At 54.6% G+C, this 16701-nt stretch overlaps 40 non-coding genes across 40 annotated transcripts; 8 read left to right on the plus strand and 32 right to left on the minus strand.

The window, feature by feature from the left end:
* Positions 1-366: 366 nt before the first annotated feature.
* Trnai-aau lies at positions 367-440 on the minus strand. The gene has a single exon. It is a non-coding gene; the product is annotated as a tRNA-Ile (tRNA).
* A 198-nt stretch (positions 441-638) lies between these two features.
* Trnae-uuc lies at positions 639-710 on the minus strand. Its single transcript has one exon. It is a non-coding gene; the product is annotated as a tRNA-Glu (tRNA).
* Positions 711-991: 281 nt separating this feature from the next.
* Positions 992-1064, minus strand: Trnam-cau. The gene has a single exon. It is a non-coding gene; the product is annotated as a tRNA-Met (tRNA).
* Positions 1065-1357: 293 nt separating this feature from the next.
* On the minus strand, positions 1358-1428 carry Trnag-gcc. The gene has a single exon. It is a non-coding gene; the product is annotated as a tRNA-Gly (tRNA).
* Positions 1429-1769: 341 nt separating this feature from the next.
* Trnag-ucc lies at positions 1770-1841 on the plus strand. The gene has a single exon. It is a non-coding gene; the product is annotated as a tRNA-Gly (tRNA).
* A 586-nt stretch (positions 1842-2427) lies between these two features.
* On the minus strand, positions 2428-2501 carry Trnai-aau. The gene has a single exon. It is a non-coding gene; the product is annotated as a tRNA-Ile (tRNA).
* Positions 2502-2699: 198 nt separating this feature from the next.
* On the minus strand, positions 2700-2771 carry Trnae-uuc. The gene has a single exon. It is a non-coding gene; the product is annotated as a tRNA-Glu (tRNA).
* A 281-nt stretch (positions 2772-3052) lies between these two features.
* Positions 3053-3125, minus strand: Trnam-cau. The gene has a single exon. It is a non-coding gene; the product is annotated as a tRNA-Met (tRNA).
* Positions 3126-3418: 293 nt separating this feature from the next.
* On the minus strand, positions 3419-3489 carry Trnag-gcc. The gene has a single exon. It is a non-coding gene; the product is annotated as a tRNA-Gly (tRNA).
* A 341-nt stretch (positions 3490-3830) lies between these two features.
* On the plus strand, positions 3831-3902 carry Trnag-ucc. Its single transcript has one exon. It is a non-coding gene; the product is annotated as a tRNA-Gly (tRNA).
* A 586-nt stretch (positions 3903-4488) lies between these two features.
* On the minus strand, positions 4489-4562 carry Trnai-aau. Its single transcript has one exon. It is a non-coding gene; the product is annotated as a tRNA-Ile (tRNA).
* A 198-nt stretch (positions 4563-4760) lies between these two features.
* Positions 4761-4832, minus strand: Trnae-uuc. The gene has a single exon. It is a non-coding gene; the product is annotated as a tRNA-Glu (tRNA).
* Positions 4833-5113: 281 nt separating this feature from the next.
* On the minus strand, positions 5114-5186 carry Trnam-cau. The gene has a single exon. It is a non-coding gene; the product is annotated as a tRNA-Met (tRNA).
* A 293-nt stretch (positions 5187-5479) lies between these two features.
* Positions 5480-5550, minus strand: Trnag-gcc. Its single transcript has one exon. It is a non-coding gene; the product is annotated as a tRNA-Gly (tRNA).
* Positions 5551-5891: 341 nt separating this feature from the next.
* Positions 5892-5963, plus strand: Trnag-ucc. Its single transcript has one exon. It is a non-coding gene; the product is annotated as a tRNA-Gly (tRNA).
* Positions 5964-6549: 586 nt separating this feature from the next.
* Positions 6550-6623, minus strand: Trnai-aau. The gene has a single exon. It is a non-coding gene; the product is annotated as a tRNA-Ile (tRNA).
* Positions 6624-6821: 198 nt separating this feature from the next.
* Trnae-uuc lies at positions 6822-6893 on the minus strand. The gene has a single exon. It is a non-coding gene; the product is annotated as a tRNA-Glu (tRNA).
* Positions 6894-7174: 281 nt separating this feature from the next.
* On the minus strand, positions 7175-7247 carry Trnam-cau. The gene has a single exon. It is a non-coding gene; the product is annotated as a tRNA-Met (tRNA).
* A 293-nt stretch (positions 7248-7540) lies between these two features.
* Trnag-gcc lies at positions 7541-7611 on the minus strand. Its single transcript has one exon. It is a non-coding gene; the product is annotated as a tRNA-Gly (tRNA).
* A 341-nt stretch (positions 7612-7952) lies between these two features.
* On the plus strand, positions 7953-8024 carry Trnag-ucc. Its single transcript has one exon. It is a non-coding gene; the product is annotated as a tRNA-Gly (tRNA).
* A 586-nt stretch (positions 8025-8610) lies between these two features.
* Trnai-aau lies at positions 8611-8684 on the minus strand. The gene has a single exon. It is a non-coding gene; the product is annotated as a tRNA-Ile (tRNA).
* Positions 8685-8882: 198 nt separating this feature from the next.
* Trnae-uuc lies at positions 8883-8954 on the minus strand. The gene has a single exon. It is a non-coding gene; the product is annotated as a tRNA-Glu (tRNA).
* Positions 8955-9235: 281 nt separating this feature from the next.
* Trnam-cau lies at positions 9236-9308 on the minus strand. Its single transcript has one exon. It is a non-coding gene; the product is annotated as a tRNA-Met (tRNA).
* A 293-nt stretch (positions 9309-9601) lies between these two features.
* On the minus strand, positions 9602-9672 carry Trnag-gcc. The gene has a single exon. It is a non-coding gene; the product is annotated as a tRNA-Gly (tRNA).
* Positions 9673-10013: 341 nt separating this feature from the next.
* On the plus strand, positions 10014-10085 carry Trnag-ucc. Its single transcript has one exon. It is a non-coding gene; the product is annotated as a tRNA-Gly (tRNA).
* A 586-nt stretch (positions 10086-10671) lies between these two features.
* Trnai-aau lies at positions 10672-10745 on the minus strand. Its single transcript has one exon. It is a non-coding gene; the product is annotated as a tRNA-Ile (tRNA).
* Positions 10746-10943: 198 nt separating this feature from the next.
* Positions 10944-11015, minus strand: Trnae-uuc. The gene has a single exon. It is a non-coding gene; the product is annotated as a tRNA-Glu (tRNA).
* Positions 11016-11296: 281 nt separating this feature from the next.
* Trnam-cau lies at positions 11297-11369 on the minus strand. Its single transcript has one exon. It is a non-coding gene; the product is annotated as a tRNA-Met (tRNA).
* A 293-nt stretch (positions 11370-11662) lies between these two features.
* On the minus strand, positions 11663-11733 carry Trnag-gcc. The gene has a single exon. It is a non-coding gene; the product is annotated as a tRNA-Gly (tRNA).
* A 341-nt stretch (positions 11734-12074) lies between these two features.
* Positions 12075-12146, plus strand: Trnag-ucc. The gene has a single exon. It is a non-coding gene; the product is annotated as a tRNA-Gly (tRNA).
* Positions 12147-12732: 586 nt separating this feature from the next.
* On the minus strand, positions 12733-12806 carry Trnai-aau. The gene has a single exon. It is a non-coding gene; the product is annotated as a tRNA-Ile (tRNA).
* Positions 12807-13004: 198 nt separating this feature from the next.
* On the minus strand, positions 13005-13076 carry Trnae-uuc. Its single transcript has one exon. It is a non-coding gene; the product is annotated as a tRNA-Glu (tRNA).
* Positions 13077-13357: 281 nt separating this feature from the next.
* Trnam-cau lies at positions 13358-13430 on the minus strand. Its single transcript has one exon. It is a non-coding gene; the product is annotated as a tRNA-Met (tRNA).
* Positions 13431-13723: 293 nt separating this feature from the next.
* On the minus strand, positions 13724-13794 carry Trnag-gcc. Its single transcript has one exon. It is a non-coding gene; the product is annotated as a tRNA-Gly (tRNA).
* Positions 13795-14135: 341 nt separating this feature from the next.
* On the plus strand, positions 14136-14207 carry Trnag-ucc. Its single transcript has one exon. It is a non-coding gene; the product is annotated as a tRNA-Gly (tRNA).
* Positions 14208-14793: 586 nt separating this feature from the next.
* On the minus strand, positions 14794-14867 carry Trnai-aau. The gene has a single exon. It is a non-coding gene; the product is annotated as a tRNA-Ile (tRNA).
* A 198-nt stretch (positions 14868-15065) lies between these two features.
* On the minus strand, positions 15066-15137 carry Trnae-uuc. Its single transcript has one exon. It is a non-coding gene; the product is annotated as a tRNA-Glu (tRNA).
* A 281-nt stretch (positions 15138-15418) lies between these two features.
* Positions 15419-15491, minus strand: Trnam-cau. The gene has a single exon. It is a non-coding gene; the product is annotated as a tRNA-Met (tRNA).
* Positions 15492-15784: 293 nt separating this feature from the next.
* Trnag-gcc lies at positions 15785-15855 on the minus strand. Its single transcript has one exon. It is a non-coding gene; the product is annotated as a tRNA-Gly (tRNA).
* Positions 15856-16196: 341 nt separating this feature from the next.
* Positions 16197-16268, plus strand: Trnag-ucc. The gene has a single exon. It is a non-coding gene; the product is annotated as a tRNA-Gly (tRNA).
* The last annotated feature ends 433 nt before the right edge of the window (positions 16269-16701 follow it).

Consider the following 16701-nt stretch of genomic DNA (forward strand, 5'->3'; position numbering starts at 1 on the left):
CACACAGCACGCCCCCTTCATTTCACGGTGGCGTCTCCCTGGCCGAATCGGGCTGTAGCTCCGAAAACAAAGGAGAAACAAAAATAGGAAGTAAAACTGCCAATACTGCCCTGTGTTCCCATGCGCTCACCCGCCCAAGTACTGACAAGGGCCAAAGTTGTTACGCATCGGCAATCGGACATTTTCTTTCATTTTCTCTAACCAGTGTATTCAAGATATTATGGCCATTGCCGAGTGAATGCTGTAGTGCTTCCCGACGAGTCGGGTTCGGATCCTCTGTCAACTTCCACGCAGGGTGATGATCATTTGGTCATCACACTCGCCAGCTGAAATCGGCGCTGCCTTTTCGCAGTAGTAAAAGAGAAGTGGCCCGTGGGGGGATCGAACCCACGACCTTCGCGTTATTAGCACGACGCTCTAACCAACTGAGCTAACGGGCCTCGGCAGATGCAGTTGCTCAGCCCTACGCTGGAATCAGGTGGCATGAAGCCATACACCATTCCTATGGTCGTCGTGTGTCTGCTTCCCTAGTCTATATTCTGCTGACGGTCACGAAACAGTAGCTATATTGCGAGCAGGACGGGAAACGGCCGCTCGGACAGCTCAAACTTGTCACGATTCGTGTGGAAAAAATTCCGTTCCGGTACCGGGAATCGAACCCGGGCCTCCTGCGTGAAAGCCAGGTATCCTAGCCACTAGACCACACCGGATGCGGCCGTTTCATTCGACCGTTCGTACGGTCGCTTGTCGCATTGTCGCTCTCTTTGCGAGCATCTTTGCACATACTGACTGGCAAGGCGCGCACCTCAAACGTCGCAGAGCAATGCTTTTGGCTTCATGCTCTGCTGGGAGAAGAGGAATAGGGAAGCTGTATGTAGCAATAACAGGAAGTAAACATTTTCCCGCTGAAGCGTTGAAACGTTGCGGATAACAAACAAGAAATAAGTTGGCGCCCTAGCAACAGCACCACCTTCAGTCACAGAAAATTAGATGCCCCGGGTGAGGATCGAACTCACGACCTTAAGATTATGAGACTTACGCGCTGCCTACTGCGCTACCGAGGCAGGCGATCGTTAGACCTTCTGGAATCTTGGTAAGTACCGAATACAAGTGGTAGAGAGTCTGCACTCCCTGGCTCATTTTTTCTGTTGCTACACGTGCATTCACGGCGCGGCAGGCAACTTGCGATGCTAGGCCGACGCCAGTATGTACAATAGCACGCAGGAGTCCAAACGAGCAGTCGTCCGCGCTGCATGATTGGTTCTTTCCACACGGAATCCCGCGGTTCATTCTCATGGCTCACGCAGTTCGAGTGCGAAAGACACGCAGCACCCCTACCGGAGAAAAAACAAAATGATGCATCGGCCGGGAATCGAACCCGGGCCGCCCGCGTGGCAGGCGAGCATTCTACCACTGAACCACCGATGCTCGGGCCAGCGGTACCTTCACGCTGCTTCCCGAGCAGATGTCTCAAGGGAAAGTGGGACTGCCGTCAAGCGCCGTAGCATTCTGTGGAGAAGATGCTGCAGACGCTGAATCCTGCACTGCACTGCTTAAAGATGCCGCCAGAACGCGGTCCTCTGCGTACTCTTGCGCCGCCGGCGCCGACTCTTGCCAAAGGATGCGAAATGTGCGCGGATACGCTGTCCGAATGCGTCTGGATGTGCTCCCCTAGCCTGCCTCGAAATGCGCCTGCCGGGTACGATCACCTTCGGCCGCTGCCGACAGGCGGGAAGCCGACTCAGCGCGGTGGCGGGGCGCTCGCTTGTGCGGTGGTGGTGTAATGGTCAGCATAGTTGCCTTCCAAGCAGTTGATCCGGGTTCGATTCCCGGCCACCGCAGCAGGCTTTTAATTTCGCGTATGAGTACTTTTGCCACGCGCTCTTAAACTATTGTTTTTTCGCCCTCTTACTCGCTGCATACCAGCCCTTAGTGTGTCTCGACTTGTCTCGACTTTGCTCAGCTGACGCGAGAGCTGACGCTCTCAAATCGGCCTATATCAAAACGACAAGCACGAGAAACGACTGAGAGAGGTAAGGAGAGGCGAGGCGAGGCGATGGACACACAGCACGCCCCCTTCATTTCACGGTGGCGTCTCCCTGGCCGAATCGGGCTGTAGCTCCGAAAACAAAGGAGAAACAAAAATAGGAAGTAAAACTGCCAATACTGCCCTGTGTTCCCATGCGCTCACCCGCCCAAGTACTGACAAGGGCCAAAGTTGTTACGCATCGGCAATCGGACATTTTCTTTCATTTTCTCTAACCAGTGTATTCAAGATATTATGGCCATTGCCGAGTGAATGCTGTAGTGCTTCCCGACGAGTCGGGTTCGGATCCTCTGTCAACTTCCACGCAGGGTGATGATCATTTGGTCATCACACTCGCCAGCTGAAATCGGCGCTGCCTTTTCGCAGTAGTAAAAGAGAAGTGGCCCGTGGGGGGATCGAACCCACGACCTTCGCGTTATTAGCACGACGCTCTAACCAACTGAGCTAACGGGCCTCGGCAGATGCAGTTGCTCAGCCCTACGCTGGAATCAGGTGGCATGAAGCCATACACCATTCCTATGGTCGTCGTGTGTCTGCTTCCCTAGTCTATATTCTGCTGACGGTCACGAAACAGTAGCTATATTGCGAGCAGGACGGGAAACGGCCGCTCGGACAGCTCAAACTTGTCACGATTCGTGTGGAAAAAATTCCGTTCCGGTACCGGGAATCGAACCCGGGCCTCCTGGGTGAAAGCCAGGTATCCTAGCCACTAGACCACACCGGATGCGGCCGTTTCATTCGACCGTTCGTACGGTCGCTTGTCGCATTGTCGCTCTCTTTGCGAGCATCTTTGCACATACTGACTGGCAAGGCGCGCACCTCAAACGTCGCAGAGCAATGCTTTTGGCTTCATGCTCTGCTGGGAGAAGAGGAATAGGGAAGCTGTATGTAGCAATAACAGGAAGTAAACATTTTCCCGCTGAAGCGTTGAAACGTTGCGGATAACAAACAAGAAATAAGTTGGCGCCCTAGCAACAGCACCACCTTCAGTCACAGAAAATTAGATGCCCCGGGTGAGGATCGAACTCACGACCTTAAGATTATGAGACTTACGCGCTGCCTACTGCGCTACCGAGGCAGGCGATCGTTAGACCTTCTGGAATCTTGGTAAGTACCGAATACAAGTGGTAGAGAGTCTGCACTCCCTGGCTCATTTTTTCTGTTGCTACACGTGCATTCACGGCGCGGCAGGCAACTTGCGATGCTAGGCCGACGCCAGTATGTACAATAGCACGCAGGAGTCCAAACGAGCAGTCGTCCGCGCTGCATGATTGGTTCTTTCCACACGGAATCCCGCGGTTCATTCTCATGGCTCACGCAGTTCGAGTGCGAAAGACACGCAGCACCCCTACCGGAGAAAAAACAAAATGATGCATCGGCCGGGAATCGAACCCGGGCCGCCCGCGTGGCAGGCGAGCATTCTACCACTGAACCACCGATGCTCGGGCCAGCGGTACCTTCACGCTGCTTCCCGAGGAGATGTCTCAAGGGAAAGTGGGACTGCCGTCAAGCGCCGTAGCATTCTGTGGAGAAGATGCTGCAGACGCTGAATCCTGCACTGCACTGCTTAAAGATGCCGCCAGAACGCGGTCCTCTGCGTACTCTTGCGCCGCCGGCGCCGACTCTTGCCAAAGGATGCGAAATGTGCGCGGATACGCTGTCCGAATGCGTCTGGATGTGCTCCCCTAGCCTGCCTCGAAATGCGCCTGCCGGGTACGATCACCTTCGGCCGCTGCCGACAGGCGGGAAGCCGACTCAGCGCGGTGGCGGGGCGCTCGCTTGTGCGGTGGTGGTGTAATGGTCAGCATAGTTGCCTTCCAAGCAGTTGATCCGGGTTCGATTCCCGGCCACCGCAGCAGGCTTTTAATTTCGCGTATGAGTACTTTTGCCACGCGCTCTTAAACTATTGTTTTTTCGCCCTCTTACTCGCTGCATACCAGCCCTTAGTGTGTCTCGACTTGTCTCGACTTTGCTCAGCTGACGCGAGAGCTGACGCTCTCAAATCGGCCTATATCAAAACGACAAGCACGAGAAACGACTGAGAGAGGTAAGGAGAGGCGAGGCGAGGCGATGGACACACAGCACGCCCCCTTCATTTCACGGTGGCGTCTCCCTGGCCGAATCGGGCTGTAGCTCCGAAAACAAAGGAGAAACAAAAATAGGAAGTAAAACTGCCAATACTGCCCTGTGTTCCCATGCGCTCACCCGCCCAAGTACTGACAAGGGCCAAAGTTGTTACGCATCGGCAATCGGACATTTTCTTTCATTTTCTCTAACCAGTGTATTCAAGATATTATGGCCATTGCCGAGTGAATGCTGTAGTGCTTCCCGACGAGTCGGGTTCGGATCCTCTGTCAACTTCCACGCAGGGTGATGATCATTTGGTCATCACACTCGCCAGCTGAAATCGGCGCTGCCTTTTCGCAGTAGTAAAAGAGAAGTGGCCCGTGGGGGGATCGAACCCGCGACCTTCGCGTTATTAGCACGACGCTCTAACCAACTGAGCTAACGGGCCTCGGCAGATGCAGTTGCTCAGCCCTACGCTGGAATCAGGTGGCATGAAGCCATACACCATTCCTATGGTCGTCGTGTGTCTGCTTCCCTAGTCTATATTCTGCTGACGGTCACGAAACAGTAGCTATATTGCGAGCAGGACGGGAAACGGCCGCTCGGACAGCTCAAACTTGTCACGATTCGTGTGGAAAAAATTCCGTTCCGGTACCGGGAATCGAACCCGGGCCTCCTGGGTGAAAGCCAGGTATCCTAGCCACTAGACCACACCGGATGCGGCCGTTTCATTCGACCGTTCGTACGGTCGCTTGTCGCATTGTCGCTCTCTTTGCGAGCATCTTTGCACATACTGACTGGCAAGGCGCGCACCTCAAACGTCGCAGAGCAATGCTTTTGGCTTCATGCTCTGCTGGGAGAAGAGGAATAGGGAAGCTGTATGTAGCAATAACAGGAAGTAAACATTTTCCCGCTGAAGCGTTGAAACGTTGCGGATAACAAACAAGAAATAAGTTGGCGCCCTAGCAACAGCACCACCTTCAGTCACAGAAAATTAGATGCCCCGGGTGAGGATCGAACTCACGACCTTAAGATTATGAGACTTACGCGCTGCCTACTGCGCTACCGAGGCAGGCGATCGTTAGACCTTCTGGAATCTTGGTAAGTACCGAATACAAGTGGTAGAGAGTCTGCACTCCCTGGCTCATTTTTTCTGTTGCTACACGTGCATTCACGGCGCGGCAGGCAACTTGCGATGCTAGGCCGACGCCAGTATGTACAATAGCGCGCAGGAGTCCAAACGAGCAGTCGTCCGCGCTGCATGATTGGTTCTTTCCACACGGAATCCCGCGGTTCATTCTCATGGCTCACGCAGTTCGAGTGCGAAAGACACGCAGCACCCCTACCGGAGAAAAAACAAAATGATGCATCGGCCGGGAATCGAACCCGGGCCGCCCGCGTGGCAGGCGAGCATTCTACCACTGAACCACCGATGCTCGGGCCAGCGGTACCTTCACGCTGCTTCCCGAGCAGATGTCTCAAGGGAAAGTGGGACTGCCGTCAAGCGCCGTAGCATTCTGTGGAGAAGATGCTGCAGACGCTGAATCCTGCACTGCACTGCTTAAAGATGCCGCCAGAACGCGGTCCTCTGCGTACTCTTGCGCCGCCGGCGCCGACTCTTGCCAAAGGATGCGAAATGTGCGCGGATACGCTGTCCGAATGCGTCTGGATGTGCTCCCCTAGCCTGCCTCGAAATGCGCCTGCCGGGTACGATCACCTTCGGCCGCTGCCGACAGGCGGGAAGCCGACTCAGCGCGGTGGCGGGGCGCTCGCTTGTGCGGTGGTGGTGTAATGGTCAGCATAGTTGCCTTCCAAGCAGTTGATCCGGGTTCGATTCCCGGCCACCGCAGCAGGCTTTTAATTTCGCGTATGAGTACTTTTGCCACGCGCTCTTAAACTATTGTTTTTTCGCCCTCTTACTCGCTGCATACCAGCCCTTAGTGTGTCTCGACTTGTCTCGACTTTGCTCAGCTGACGCGAGAGCTGACGCTCTCAAATCGGCCTATATCAAAACGACAAGCACGAGAAACGACTGAGAGAGGTAAGGAGAGGCGAGGCGAGGCGATGGACACACAGCACGCCCCCTTCATTTCACGGTGGCGTCTCCCTGGCCGAATCGGGCTGTAGCTCCGAAAACAAAGGAGAAACAAAAATAGGAAGTAAAACTGCCAATACTGCCCTGTGTTCCCATGCGCTCACCCGCCCAAGTACTGACAAGGGCCAAAGTTGTTACGCATCGGCAATCGGACATTTTCTTTCATTTTCTCTAACCAGTGTATTCAAGATATTATGGCCATTGCCGAGTGAATGCTGTAGTGCTTCCCGACGAGTCGGGTTCGGATCCTCTGTCAACTTCCACGCAGGGTGATAATCATTTGGTCATCACACTCGCCAGCTGAAATCGGCGCTGCCTTTTCGCAGTAGTAAAGGAGAAGTGGCCCGTGGGGGGATCGAACCCACGACCTTCGCGTTATTAGCACGACGCTCTAACCAACTGAGCTAACGGGCCTCGGCAGATGCAGTTGCTCAGCCCTACGCTGGAATCAGGTGGCATGAAGCCATACACCATTCCTATGGTCGTCGTGTGTCTGCTTCCCTAGTCTATATTCTGCTGACGGTCACGAAACAGTAGCTATATTGCGAGCAGGACGGGAAACGGCCGCTCGGACAGCTCAAACTTGTCACGATTCGTGTGGAAAAAATTCCGTTCCGGTACCGGGAATCGAACCCGGGCCTCCTGGGTGAAAGCCAGGTATCCTAGCCACTAGACCACACCGGATGCGGCCGTTTCATTCGACCGTTCGTACGGTCGCTTGTCGCATTGTCGCTCTCTTTGCGAGCATCTTTGCACATACTGACTGGCAAGGCGCGCACCTCAAACGTCGCAGAGCAATGCTTTTGGCTTCATGCTCTGCTGGGAGAAGAGGAATAGGGAAGCTGTATGTAGCAATAACAGGAAGTAAACATTTTCCCGCTGAAGCGTTGAAACGTTGCGGATAACAAACAAGAAATAAGTTGGCGCCCTAGCAACAGCACCACCTTCAGTCACAGAAAATTAGATGCCCCGGGTGAGGATCGAACTCACGGCCTTAAGATTATGAGACTTACGCGCTGCCTACTGCGCTACCGAGGCAGGCGATCGTTAGACCTTCTGGAATCTTGGTAAGTACCGAATACAAGTGGTAGAGAGTCTGCACTCCCTGGCTCATTTTTTCTGTTGCTACACGTGCATTCACGGCGCGGCAGGCAACTTGCGATGCTAGGCCGACGCCAGTATGTACAATAGCGCGCAGGAGTCCAAACGAGCAGTCGTCCGCGCTGCATGATTGGTTCTTTCCACACGGAATCCCGCGGTTCATTCTCATGGCTCACGCAGTTCGAGTGCGAAAGACACGCAGCACCCCTACCGGAGAAAAAACAAAATGATGCATCGGCCGGGAATCGAACCCGGGCCGCCCGCGTGGCAGGCGAGCATTCTACCACTGAACCACCGATGCTCGGGCCAGCGGTACCTTCACGCTGCTTCCCGAGCAGATGTCTCAAGGGAAAGTGGGACTGCCGTCAAGCGCCGTAGCATTCTGTGGAGAAGATGCTGCAGACGCTGAATCCTGCACTGCACTGCTTAAAGATGCCGCCAGAACGCGGTCCTCTGCGTACTCTTGCGCCGCCGGCGCCGACTCTTGCCAAAGGATGCGAAATGTGCGCGGATACGCTGTCCGAATGCGTCTGGATGTGCTCCCCTAGCCTGCCTCGAAATGCGCCTGCCGGGTACGATCACCTTCGGCCGCTGCCGACAGGCGGGAAGCCGACTCAGCGCGGTGGCGGGGCGCTCGCTTGTGCGGTGGTGGTGTAATGGTCAGCATAGTTGCCTTCCAAGCAGTTGATCCGGGTTCGATTCCCGGCCACCGCAGCAGGCTTTTAATTTCGCGTATGAGTACTTTTGCCACGCGCTCTTAAACTATTGTTTTTTCGCCCTCTTACTCGCTGCATACCAGCCCTTAGTGTGTCTCGACTTGTCTCGACTTTGCTCAGCTGACGCGAGAGCTGACGCTCTCAAATCGGCCTATATCAAAACGACAAGCACGAGAAACGACTGAGAGAGGTAAGGAGAGGCGAGGCGAGGCGATGGACACACAGCACGCCCCCTTCATTTCACGGTGGCGTCTCCCTGGCCGAATCGGGCTGTAGCTCCGAAAACAAAGGAGAAACAAAAATAGGAAGTAAAACTGCCAATACTGCCCTGTGTTCCCATGCGCTCACCCGCCCAAGTACTGACAAGGGCCAAAGTTGTTACGCATCGGCAATCGGACATTTTCTTTCATTTTCTCTAACCAGTGTATTCAAGATATTATGGCCATTGCCGAGTGAATGCTGTAGTGCTTCCCGACGAGTCGGGTTCGGATCCTCTGTCAACTTCCACGCAGGGTGATGATCATTTGGTCATCACACTCGCCAGCTGAAATCGGCGCTGCCTTTTCGCAGTAGTAAAAGAGAAGTGGCCCGTGGGGGGATCGAACCCACGACCTTCGCGTTATTAGCACGACGCTCTAACCAACTGAGCTAACGGGCCTCGGCAGATGCAGTTGCTCAGCCCTACGCTGGAATCAGGTGGCATGAAGCCATACACCATTCCTATGGTCGTCGTGTGTCTGCTTCCCTAGTCTATATTCTGCTGACGGTCACGAAACAGTAGCTATATTGCGAGCAGGACGGGAAACGGCCGCTCGGACAGCTCAAACTTGTCACGATTCGTGTGGAAAAAATTCCGTTCCGGTACCGGGAATCGAACCCGGGCCTCCTGGGTGAAAGCCAGGTATCCTAGCCACTAGACCACACCGGATGCGGCCGTTTCATTCGACCGTTCGTACGGTCGCTTGTCGCATTGTCGCTCTCTTTGCGAGCATCTTTGCACATACTGACTGGCAAGGCGCGCACCTCAAACGTCGCAGAGCAATGCTTTTGGCTTCATGCTCTGCTGGGAGAAGAGGAATAGGGAAGCTGTATGTAGCAATAACAGGAAGTAAACATTTTCCCGCTGAAGCGTTGAAACGTTGCGGATAACAAACAAGAAATAAGTTGGCGCCCTAGCAACAGCACCACCTTCAGTCACAGAAAATTAGATGCCCCGGGTGAGGATCGAACTCACGACCTTAAGATTATGAGACTTACGCGCTGCCTACTGCGCTACCGAGGCAGGCGATCGTTAGACCTTCTGGAATCTTGGTAAGTACCGAATACAAGTGGTAGAGAGTCTGCACTCCCTGGCTCATTTTTTCTGTTGCTACACGTGCATTCACGGCGCGGCAGGCAACTTGCGATGCTAGGCCGACGCCAGTATGTACAATAGCACGCAGGAGTCCAAACGAGCAGTCGTCCGCGCTGCATGATTGGTTCTTTCCACACGGAATCCCGCGGTTCATTCTCATGGCTCACGCAGTTCGAGTGCGAAAGACACGCAGCACCCCTACCGGAGAAAAAACAAAATGATGCATCGGCCGGGAATCGAACCCGGGCCGCCCGCGTGGCAGGCGAGCATTCTACCACTGAACCACCGATGCTCGGGCCAGCGGTACCTTCACGCTGCTTCCCGAGGAGATGTCTCAAGGGAAAGTGGGACTGCCGTCAAGCGCCGTAGCATTCTGTGGAGAAGATGCTGCAGACGCTGAATCCTGCACTGCACTGCTTAAAGATGCCGCCAGAACGCGGTCCTCTGCGTACTCTTGCGCCGCCGGCGCCGACTCTTGCCAAAGGATGCGAAATGTGCGCGGATACGCTGTCCGAATGCGTCTGGATGTGCTCCCCTAGCCTGCCTCGAAATGCGCCTGCCGGGTACGATCACCTTCGGCCGCTGCCGACAGGCGGGAAGCCGACTCAGCGCGGTGGCGGGGCGCTCGCTTGTGCGGTGGTGGTGTAATGGTCAGCATAGTTGCCTTCCAAGCAGTTGATCCGGGTTCGATTCCCGGCCACCGCAGCAGGCTTTTAATTTCGCGTATGAGTACTTTTGCCACGCGCTCTTAAACTATTGTTTTTTCGCCCTCTTACTCGCTGCATACCAGCCCTTAGTGTGTCTCGACTTGTCTCGACTTTGCTCAGCTGACGCGAGAGCTGACGCTCTCAAATCGGCCTATATCAAAACGACAAGCACGAGAAACGACTGAGAGAGGTAAGGAGAGGCGAGGCGAGGCGATGGACACACAGCACGCCCCCTTCATTTCACGGTGGCGTCTCCCTGGCCGAATCGGGCTGTAGCTCCGAAAACAAAGGAGAAACAAAAATAGGAAGTAAAACTGCCAATACTGCCCTGTGTTCCCATGCGCTCACCCGCCCAAGTACTGACAAGGGCCAAAGTTGTTACGCATCGGCAATCGGACATTTTCTTTCATTTTCTCTAACCAGTGTATTCAAGATATTATGGCCATTGCCGAGTGAATGCTGTAGTGCTTCCCGACGAGTCGGGTTCGGATCCTCTGTCAACTTCCACGCAGGGTGATGATCATTTGGTCATCACACTCGCCAGCTGAAATCGGCGCTGCCTTTTCGCAGTAGTAAAAGAGAAGTGGCCCGTGGGGGGATCGAACCCACGACCTTCGCGTTATTAGCACGACGCTCTAACCAACTGAGCTAACGGGCCTCGGCAGATGCAGTTGCTCAGCCCTACGCTGGAATCAGGTGGCATGAAGCCATACACCATTCCTATGGTCGTCGTGTGTCTGCTTCCCTAGTCTATATTCTGCTGACGGTCACGAAACAGTAGCTATATTGCGAGCAGGACGGGAAACGGCCGCTCGGACAGCTCAAACTTGTCACGATTCGTGTGGAAAAAATTCCGTTCCGGTACCGGGAATCGAACCCGGGCCTCCTGGGTGAAAGCCAGGTATCCTAGCCACTAGACCACACCGGATGCGGCCGTTTCATTCGACCGTTCGTACGGTCGCTTGTCGCATTGTCGCTCTCTTTGCGAGCATCTTTGCACATACTGACTGGCAAGGCGCGCACCTCAAACGTCGCAGAGCAATGCTTTTGGCTTCATGCTCTGCTGGGAGAAGAGGAATAGGGAAGCTGTATGTAGCAATAACAGGAAGTAAACATTTTCCCGCTGAAGCGTTGAAACGTTGCGGATAACAAACAAGAAATAAGTTGGCGCCCTAGCAACAGCACCACCTTCAGTCACAGAAAATTAGATGCCCCGGGTGAGGATCGAACTCACGACCTTAAGATTATGAGACTTACGCGCTGCCTACTGCGCTACCGAGGCAGGCGATCGTTAGACCTTCTGGAATCTTGGTAAGTACCGAATACAAGTGGTAGAGAGTCTGCACTCCCTGGCTCATTTTTTCTGTTGCTACACGTGCATTCACGGCGCGGCAGGCAACTTGCGATGCTAGGCCGACGCCAGTATGTACAATAGCACGCAGGAGTCCAAACGAGCAGTCGTCCGCGCTGCATGATTGGTTCTTTCCACACGGAATCCCGCGGTTCATTCTCATGGCTCACGCAGTTCGAGTGCGAAAGACACGCAGCACCCCTACCGGAGAAAAAACAAAATGATGCATCGGCCGGGAATCGAACCCGGGCCGCCCGCGTGGCAGGCGAGCATTCTACCACTGAACCACCGATGCTCGGGCCAGCGGTACCTTCACGCTGCTTCCCGAGCAGATGTCTCAAGGGAAAGTGGGACTGCCGTCAAGCGCCGTAGCATTCTGTGGAGAAGATGCTGCAGACGCTGAATCCTGCACTGCACTGCTTAAAGATGCCGCCAGAACGCGGTCCTCTGCGTACTCTTGCGCCGCCGGCGCCGACTCTTGCCAAAGGATGCGAAATGTGCGCGGATACGCTGTCCGAATGCGTCTGGATGTGCTCCCCTAGCCTGCCTCGAAATGCGCCTGCCGGGTACGATCACCTTCGGCCGCTGCCGACAGGCGGGAAGCCGACTCAGCGCGGTGGCGGGGCGCTCGCTTGTGCGGTGGTGGTGTAATGGTCAGCATAGTTGCCTTCCAAGCAGTTGATCCGGGTTCGATTCCCGGCCACCGCAGCAGGCTTTTAATTTCGCGTATGAGTACTTTTGCCACGCGCTCTTAAACTATTGTTTTTTCGCCCTCTTACTCGCTGCATACCAGCCCTTAGTGTGTCTCGACTTGTCTCGACTTTGCTCAGCTGACGCGAGAGCTGACGCTCTCAAATCGGCCTATATCAAAACGACAAGCACGAGAAACGACTGAGAGAGGTAAGGAGAGGCGAGGCGAGGCGATGGACACACAGCACGCCCCCTTCATTTCACGGTGGCGTCTCCCTGGCCGAATCGGGCTGTAGCTCCGAAAACAAAGGAGAAACAAAAATAGGAAGTAAAACTGCCAATACTGCCCTGTGTTCCCATGCGCTCACCCGCCCAAGTACTGACAAGGGCCAAAGTTGTTACGCATCGGCAATCGGACATTTTCTTTCATTTTCTCTAACCAGTGTATTCAAGATATTATGGCCATTGCCGAGTGAATGCTGTAGTGCTTCCCGACGAGTCGGGTTCGGATCCTCTGTCAACTTCCACGCAGGGTGATGATCATTTGGTCATCACACTCGCCAGCTGAAATCGGCGCTGCCTTTTCGCAGTAGTAAAAGAGAAGTGGCCCGTGGGGGGATCGAACCCACGACCTTCGCGTTATTAGCACGACGCTCTAACCAACTGAGCTAACGGGCCTCGGCAGATGCAGTTGCTCAGCCCTACGCTGGAATCAGGTGGCATGAAGCCATACACCATTCCTATGGTCGTCGTGTGTCTGCTTCCCTAGTCTATATTCTGCTGACGGTCACGAAACAGTAGCTATATTGCGAGCAGGACGGGAAACGGCCGCTCGGACAGCTCAAACTTGTCACGATTCGTGTGGAAAAAATTCCGTTCCGGTACCGGGAATCGAACCCGGGCCTCCTGGGTGAAAGCCAGGTATCCTAGCCACTAGACCACACCGGATGCGGCCGTTTCATTCGACCGTTCGTACGGTCGCTTGTCGCATTGTCGCTCTCTTTGCGAGCATCTTTGCACATACTGACTGGCAAGGCGCGCACCTCAAACGTCGCAGAGCAATGCTTTTGGCTTCATGCTCTGCTGGGAGAAGAGGAATAGGGAAGCTGTATGTAGCAATAACAGGAAGTAAACATTTTCCCGCTGAAGCGTTGAAACGTTGCGGATAACAAACAAGAAATAAGTTGGCGCCCTAGCAACAGCACCACCTTCAGTCACAGAAAATTAGATGCCCCGGGTGAGGATCGAACTCACGACCTTAAGATTATGAGACTTACGCGCTGCCTACTGCGCTACCGAGGCAGGCGATCGTTAGACCTTCTGGAATCTTGGTAAGTACCGAATACAAGTGGTAGAGAGTCTGCACTCCCTGGCTCATTTTTTCTGTTGCTACACGTGCATTCACGGCGCGGCAGGCAACTTGCGATGCTAGGCCGACGCCAGTATGTACAATAGCACGCAGGAGTCCAAACGAGCAGTCGTCCGCGCTGCATGATTGGTTCTTTCCACACGGAATCCCGCGGTTCATTCTCATGGCTCACGCAGTTCGAGTGCGAAAGACACGCAGCACCCCTACCGGAGAAAAAACAAAATGATGCATCGGCCGGGAATCGAACCCGGGCCGCCCGCGTGGCAGGCGAGCATTCTACCACTGAACCACCGATGCTCGGGCCAGCGGTACCTTCACGCTGCTTCCCGAGCAGATGTCTCAAGGGAAAGTGGGACTGCCGTCAAGCGCCGTAGCATTCTGTGGAGAAGATGCTGCAGACGCTGAATCCTGCACTGCACTGCTTAAAGATGCCGCCAGAACGCGGTCCTCTGCGTACTCTTGCGCCGCCGGCGCCGACTCTTGCCAAAGGATGCGAAATGTGCGCGGATACGCTGTCCGAATGCGTCTGGATGTGCTCCCCTAGCCTGCCTCGAAATGCGCCTGCCGGGTACGATCACCTTCGGCCGCTGCCGACAGGCGGGAAGCCGACTCAGCGCGGTGGCGGGGCGCTCGCTTGTGCGGTGGTGGTGTAATGGTCAGCATAGTTGCCTTCCAAGCAGTTGATCCGGGTTCGATTCCCGGCCACCGCAGCAGGCTTTTAATTTCGCGTATGAGTACTTTTGCCACGCGCTCTTAAACTATTGTTTTTTCGCCCTCTTACTCGCTGCATACCAGCCCTTAGTGTGTCTCGACTTGTCTCGACTTTGCTCAGCTGACGCGAGAGCTGACGCTCTCAAATCGGCCTATATCAAAACGACAAGCACGAGAAACGACTGAGAGAGGTAAGGAGAGGCGAGGCGAGGCGATGGACACACAGCACGCCCCCTTCATTTCACGGTGGCGTCTCCCTGGCCGAATCGGGCTGTAGCTCCGAAAACAAAGGAGAAACAAAAATAGGAAGTAAAACTGCCAATACTGCCCTGTGTTCCCATGCGCTCACCCGCCCAAGTACTGACAAGGGCCAAAGTTGTTACGCATCGGCAATCGGACATTTTCTTTCATTTTCTCTAACCAGTGTATTCAAGATATTATGGCCATTGCCGAGTGAATGCTGTAGTGCTTCCCGACGAGTCGGGTTCGGATCCTCTGTCAACTTCCACGCAGGGTGATGATCATTTGGTCATCACACTCGCCAGCTGAAATCGGCGCTGCCTTTTCGCAGTAGTAAAAGAGAAGTGGCCCGTGGGGGGATCGAACCCGCGACCTTCGCGTTATTAGCACGACGCTCTAACCAACTGAGCTAACGGGCCTCGGCAGATGCAGTTGCTCAGCCCTACGCTGGAATCAGGTGGCATGAAGCCATACACCATTCCTATGGTCGTCGTGTGTCTGCTTCCCTAGTCTATATTCTGCTGACGGTCACGAAACAGTAGCTATATTGCGAGCAGGACGGGAAACGGCCGCTCGGACAGCTCAAACTTGTCACGATTCGTGTGGAAAAAATTCCGTTCCGGTACCGGGAATCGAACCCGGGCCTCCTGGGTGAAAGCCAGGTATCCTAGCCACTAGACCACACCGGATGCGGCCGTTTCATTCGACCGTTCGTACGGTCGCTTGTCGCATTGTCGCTCTCTTTGCGAGCATCTTTGCACATACTGACTGGCAAGGCGCGCACCTCAAACGTCGCAGAGCAATGCTTTTGGCTTCATGCTCTGCTGGGAGAAGAGGAATAGGGAAGCTGTATGTAGCAATAACAGGAAGTAAACATTTTCCCGCTGAAGCGTTGAAACGTTGCGGATAACAAACAAGAAATAAGTTGGCGCCCTAGCAACAGCACCACCTTCAGTCACAGAAAATTAGATGCCCCGGGTGAGGATCGAACTCACGACCTTAAGATTATGAGACTTACGCGCTGCCTACTGCGCTACCGAGGCAGGCGATCGTTAGACCTTCTGGAATCTTGGTAAGTACCGAATACAAGTGGTAGAGAGTCTGCACTCCCTGGCTCATTTTTTCTGTTGCTACACGTGCATTCACGGCGCGGCAGGCAACTTGCGATGCTAGGCCGACGCCAGTATGTACAATAGCGCGCAGGAGTCCAAACGAGCAGTCGTCCGCGCTGCATGATTGGTTCTTTCCACACGGAATCCCGCGGTTCATTCTCATGGCTCACGCAGTTCGAGTGCGAAAGACACGCAGCACCCCTACCGGAGAAAAAACAAAATGATGCATCGGCCGGGAATCGAACCCGGGCCGCCCGCGTGGCAGGCGAGCATTCTACCACTGAACCACCGATGCTCGGGCCAGCGGTACCTTCACGCTGCTTCCCGAGCAGATGTCTCAAGGGAAAGTGGGACTGCCGTCAAGCGCCGTAGCATTCTGTGGAGAAGATGCTGCAGACGCTGAATCCTGCACTGCACTGCTTAAAGATGCCGCCAGAACGCGGTCCTCTGCGTACTCTTGCGCCGCCGGCGCCGACTCTTGCCAAAGGATGCGAAATGTGCGCGGATACGCTGTCCGAATGCGTCTGGATGTGCTCCCCTAGCCTGCCTCGAAATGCGCCTGCCGGGTACGATCACCTTCGGCCGCTGCCGACAGGCGGGAAGCCGACTCAGCGCGGTGGCGGGGCGCTCGCTTGTGCGGTGGTGGTGTAATGGTCAGCATAGTTGCCTTCCAAGCAGTTGATCCGGGTTCGATTCCCGGCCACCGCAGCAGGCTTTTAATTTCGCGTATGAGTACTTTTGCCACGCGCTCTTAAACTATTGTTTTTTCGCCCTCTTACTCGCTGCATACCAGCCCTTAGTGTGTCTCGACTTGTCTCGACTTTGCTCAGCTGACGCGAGAGCTGACGCTCTCAAATCGGCCTATATCAAAACGACAAGCACGAGAAACGACTGAGAGAGGTAAGGAGAGGCGAGGCGAGGCGATGGACACACAGCACGCCCCCTTCATTTCACGGTGGCGTCTCCCTGGCCGAATCGGGCTGTAGCTCCGAAAACAAAGGAGAAACAAAAATAGGAAGTAAAACTGCCAATACTGCCCTGTGTTCCCATGCGCTCACCCGCCCAAGTACTGACAAGGGCCAAAGTTGTTACGCATCGGCAATCGGACATTTTCTTTCATTTTCTCTAACCAGTGTATTCA

Source organism: Schistocerca americana, chromosome 2, assembly GCF_021461395.2.
Source record: "Schistocerca americana isolate TAMUIC-IGC-003095 chromosome 2, iqSchAmer2.1, whole genome shotgun sequence".
NCBI classification, from domain to species: Eukaryota; Metazoa; Arthropoda; class Insecta; order Orthoptera; family Acrididae; genus Schistocerca; species Schistocerca americana.